Raw genomic sequence first — 6,000 nt, forward strand, 5'->3', positions numbered from 1 at the left:
AGAGGAGAGGCAGAGAGTTCTTCCATCCAATGATTCACTCCCCAGTTTGTCACAACTGCCAGAGCTGCGCTGATCTGAAGCCAGGAGCCAGGAGTTTCCTCTGGGACTCCCATGTGGGTGCAGGGGCCTAAGGATTTGGGCCATCTTTTTCTGCTATCCCATAGCAGAGAGCTGGATGAGAAGAGGAGCATCCAGGAATAGAACTGATGCCCATATGGGATGCCAGCACTTCAGGCCACAGTGTTAACCTGCTGTGCCACAATGCCTTCCCCTACCCATTTATCCATTGATTGACATTTCCATTGATTCAATAGCTTAGCTATTGTAAATTGAGCAGCAACAAACATGAGAATATAGAAAACTCCTTCATATTCTGATTGCATTATCTTTGTAAATGCCCAGGAGTGGGATGACTGAGTCATATATTAGATCTATTTTCGCATCCATAATTATCATACTAGTTTACATTCCCACCAAAAGTGTATTGGGGTACCTTTTTCTCTACTTCCTCACTAGCATTTGTTATATTTTGATTTTTGGATGACAAATATTTTAACTGAGGCGAGGTGAAACTTCCTTATGTTTTTGCTTTTTCCATTTCCCTGATGGCTTGTGATCATGAGCATTTTTTTTTCATGTGTCAACCATTTGTATTTCATTCTTTGAAAAGCCTATGTTCGTTGTCTTAGCCTATTTCTTCACTGGATTATTTGTTTTATTTTTCCTGAGTTTCTTAAGTTCCTTATGTGTTCTAGAAATTTATCACTTATTAGATTAATAGTTTGCAAATATTTTCATCTATTTTTTTGGTTACCTGTGTACACTGTTGAGTGTTCCCTTTGCTGTGCAGAAGCTTCTTAGCTTGATTTAAAACATTGTCTTTTTTGCTTTTATTAAGTATGCTTCTGTGGTCTTTCCTAAGAAGGTTTTGCCATTGTTAATGTTTTGCACTGTTTCCCCTGTGTTTCTTCTACTAGTTTAATGGTTTCAGTTCTTAGATTTAGATCTTTGATCTATTTTGATTTGGCTTATGTACAGCGTGTGAGACTGTGATGCCTCTAGCTGTTTTATTGTTTAACATTTCTATAGCTATTGAACACCTCTTGTGTTTCCACATGAATTCTAAGGTCATTTTTGTAGACCTGAGAATTTCCATGGCATTTTTAATCAAATCACATTGAATCTGTAAATTGTTTCAGGGTATATGGGCATTTTGAAGATATTAATTATTTAAATTCATGAATATGGAATATTTTCCATTTTTTGTCTTTTATTTCTTTCCTTAATGCTTGCTAATTCTCACTGTGGAAATCTTTTACATCCTCAGTTAAATTTATTCCAAGGTATTTATATTTTTGGTAGGTATTGTGAATGTGACTCATCTTAAATGTTATTTCTCAACCATGGCGTTGTTTATACAAGTGCTATTTATTTTTTGTGTGTTGATTTTGTAGTCACTTGGCCAACTCTCTTATGAGTTCCATCAATCTCTTAGTGGAGTCTTTTTGTTCCCCTCTGTAAAAGATTAAATCATTGGCAAACAGGGTAATTTGACTTCCTCCTTTCCCATTGGCATACCATTGATTCCAATTTGCAGTATTGTTCATTCTGTTCTCCCAGGATTTTCTCTCATTTATTAAAAAGAAATACATTGGAGGATATTGATGGGATGGGGAGCTGTAAATGAGGTTAATTCACTATTTGGGAGGCCCACATCCCATACTTAAGAGCCTAGAACTGAATATTAACTCTGCTTTTGATCCAGCTCCCTGCTAATGTGTCTGGGAAGGCATCAAATGATGACTCAAGTACTTGGCTCCTTGCCATCCAGGTTGGAGACCCAGTTGGGTTTTGGGCTCCTGGGTTTTGTTGGCCAAGTCCCAGCTGTGATGGGAGTTTGAGAAGTGGACTAGTAGATGAAATATTTCTCTATTTGGTATTCAGTCATTCAAATAAATAAACATTAAATAAAGTAAATGCAATGAAAAAGCCAACTAATATTGTCTATAACCATTTTCAGTGCTTTTAAGTTTTGCTTTGTTTACTTTGAGGACTGTTTATGAGTACATAAACATTTATGAATGTTTAGATTTATTGAGCCTTTTTGTCATCATTAAAATTAATTTCTCCTTTCAATATATTCTGTCTGATATCATTTTTATGTATCAATAGTCTCTGATAGATACTAATTTGCCTACTTTTATTTTTTATCTATTTTTATTTTGATGTGAAGTAAGCCTTTTATATGCAATCTTTGTTAAATAGTTACAATTCCTTTTTTTCTTTTTTAACTAATTTAGGTGTTCCATTCTCATGCACTAGGTTTGCCTCTCATTCCATATCCAAAAAAAATCTCAAAATTTCATTCTAGTATACATAATAGCACTACTTTTTACTAAACCATCCATAGTTACACCCATATCACTCTAATGGAAAGGTCAGATATAAACTGGACATCACTTTGAGGTTAAAACATAAACATTTTAAGGTTTAATTGTCAATTCCTTGAGCCTCCTTTAGGCCAAACTGTCATCCAGAGGGTACCCTAAGTGTGCTGGAGTGAGGTTCCTGTCAAGATATAAAAATATGTATCAGCTACGCAGATTCTCATTTATGTTGGAACTTCATGATTTCTGTTGAAATTATCATTATTATTTTCTGTGTTTATTGTATATATTTTGTTTATATTTTACAATTGTTCTTTTTTTTTAACTTTTATTTAATGAATATAAATTTCCGAAGTACAGCTTATGGATTACAATGCCCCCCCCCATAACGTCCCTCCCACCCGCAACCCTCCCCTTTCCCTCTCCCTCCCCCCTTCCATTCACATCAAGATTCATTTTCAGTTCTCTTTATATAGAGAAAATCAGTTTAGCATATATTAAGTAAAGATTTCAACAGTTTGCACACACATAGAAACACAAAGTGAAAAATACTTTTTGAATACTAGTTATAGCATTAAATCACAATGTACAGCACATTAAAGACAGAGATTCTACATGAGGAGTAAGTGCACAGTGACTCCTGTTGTTGACTTAACAAATTGACACTCTTGTTTATGGCATCTTTAAAATCAATTGAATAACCTAAACAGTGATCTATTCCATTTGTTTCATCAGAGCATAAATCACACTCAAATATTGGATGACTCACCATTGTATGCTTATTTCTAATGGGACTTGAAAACTCATTCTTAAAAAAATGAAAATTTTCCTTTTGGAGATTATTAACACGTTTGTCAACCTGACACTAATGGACACTTTGCTCTTTAAGCATGACTATTTTTCATTTATCCACATGACTACATTTTTCTACACAAATTTTAAAAATGCAAAATAGTGATTGTTAAATGCAAATTTCAGAGAAGAAACTATTGTAACTTTCTGATAAATAGCAGTATTAATAGATACCAGTGTAAAAGTATTCTATCATATAACTAGTGTGATAAAACTTCGAAATAATTTTGCAAATACATTTACAGCAATATATTTAAAATACATGTTACATGTATGGTTCTAGATTTAATTTTTCTATATATGTTCTACCTACCATTTACTTTAAATTTATTTGTATCATTTCCACAATAAAACGTATTTCATATATTACCTACTTTTTATTGGATCTTTTTGCATATTATTCATAACTATTTTAAATTCTTTATGGGATAATGGCAATGGCAATGAAATTTGCTAATGTGTTTATTGTCTCTTCAGGCTGCAGCTTTTTCTGATTTTCTTATGACTTGTAATTACCTTTTTGGAAATCTAAATATGTTTTTGCTAATAGGAATTGTAATAAAGAGGCGTTGATATGACATTTTATTTAAGAAGCTGGACTGTGGTTAATGTTAAGGAGTAAGTATCCCCTGTTTACTTGGAGCTTCCCTAATATCTCCTACATGAAACTTCAACATCTTGCAGAACTTTTAACTGTTGGCCAGTGTTATACCCAAGTATGGTTTTATCTTGCTCTAAGTGTTGGGGAAGAATTGCATTGTATTTTTAAATCTAATAATAAAATGCTATTGAATCTTTGCCCTTTTTTGGTCCCTGTTCCTTACCTTCTATGCCTTTTTTTTTTTTTTTTACAAGTGTGCCTTATGCCTACCCTACTGCATGAGACAGGAGTGCTAGTAGGCCTTGAGTGACTGCCTTTGTCTTAGGTGGACTTTATTTTTGGAGAAGTCTTCAACCCTGAAGAGAATCTATTTGTTAGAGTGTTCAGGTTTTATTATATGTTGATAGTCATTCTCCTCTCTCAGACAGAATCACAGGGGATCTTTGTCAGCTCTTCATTCTTAGAATCTGACAGAGCACCTAAAGGTAAAACCATAAAAGTGTGTGTCCCTGCCAAGACTGTGATTTTCAGAAGATTGTCACCAACATAGGAATCCACAGGCAACCTCCAGCGTTTTTCAATTTTGTTGCTTGTTTTCATTGCACTTTCTTCCTCTAATAGCTTTGCTGTAAGTAAGCAGATTTCGACTGTCATTCTCAATTACCCTGTTTCTCTAGATTTGAGGAGAGCATTTTTCCATGAAATGTCAGTTTTCTGATGCACTAAAAAAAGTCACTGCTTTTCCATTCAGCTATTTTTGCTGTAAGAATGAAAGTGATGATTTCCATCATTCTTTGTTTTGGATTTGAGATCAGAAATCCAAGTTACATATTTAAATGGATTTATTGAGGGATAACACACATCTAGTAGCAAATTACGTTCTAAGAGGTTTGAGAAATGTATATAGTCATGTATCTATGTAACCCCCATCACTGTTGCAATGAATAATAATTAGGTCTTCTCTCTTTTAAAGATTCATTTATTACTTTGCAGGTCTGTTCTAGGAAAGAGAGGGAGACAGCGGGGTGGGGGGAGAAAGAGAGAACCTTCAATCTGCTTCAATCTCTGCAAATGGGCACAAATTTCAGGGCTGAGACAAGCAACATCATGAGCCAAGACTTTCATCTCGGTCTCCCAGATAGATGACAGGGGCCAATGTCCTTGGATTATATTCCACTAGTTTTCCCAGGTCATTAGCAGGGTTTTGGGTCAGAAGTGGAGCAGCCAAGACACAAATTAAGCCCATATGGGATGCTAATTTCTCAGGCAGTGTTTTTGGCCACTGCACTACAAGGGGACGCCATAATTATGTCTTCTCATGTTGCCATGTATCCTTAAAGTTGTCAAATTTTCAGGAAATCATATAGCCTATACATATTTGTGTATATTTTCTTTTATAAAAAATTACTTTTGAGAGCCATCTATATTCTTGACATTAGAAAAGGTTCATTTTTTGATTAAGTAATGTTTCATCATGTAAATTGATCACAAGATACACATTCCCCAGATGGACTAATTCCAGTGGGGCAATTAATACTGGCATTAATGACCTCATTTTTAAATATTTCTTTTTCTATAATACCTTGAAACACAAATGCAAGGTCATATGTTAAATGTATATATTATTTTATTGGGAACTTTCTCTTTGAGTTCTTTTTACACCAAAATGTATGATAATTTCAGTAGATACCCAACGTTCCTGGTGGTATCCTTCATTTTCATCAGCTTAAAATATTTTTTTTAATTTTCATTAATATGTTGCAAGCAAATTTCATTTAAGGCAAAGGTATAATTCTAAGAAGATAACCATATTTCTCCCTCTCCTTTTTTCCTTCTCTCAATCCCTCAATCTTTTTTTAAAGAAAAATAAATCTCTTTTCTTTAATTTTTGCAAAACTATAATTTTAATTCACCCTATAATCACATGGTTAATTTGCCACTAACCATCATATTCAACAAGTAAAATGGAGAAAGATCACAGTTCAATAGGAGTCCAAACTAGGCCTAAAAACAATCAAATCACAAAATGTCTTTTGCTTACATAATATTTTGTTGTATTTTGTTGTATTCCATAAAACAACCACATATCAGAGAAAATATATGATGATTCCCACAGGAACACGACACCACTTTTTCATTGGTTTTAATTTTAATAACTGA

The 6,000-nt window shown here is 33.9% G+C and overlaps 1 pseudogene; it reads right to left on the reverse strand.

The window, feature by feature from the left end:
• The window catches only part of LOC100346108 (mitotic spindle assembly checkpoint protein MAD2A pseudogene), a 46,739-nt pseudogene extending 42,245 nt beyond the window's left edge, over nt 1-4,494 (reverse strand).
• Nucleotides 4,495-6,000: the final 1,506 nt, after the last annotated feature.

Source organism: Oryctolagus cuniculus, chromosome 9 (genome assembly GCF_051225735.1).
Source record: "Oryctolagus cuniculus isolate XC-2025 breed Fujian yellow rabbit chromosome 9, ASM5122573v1, whole genome shotgun sequence".
NCBI lineage: Eukaryota > Metazoa > Chordata > Mammalia > Lagomorpha > Leporidae > Oryctolagus > Oryctolagus cuniculus.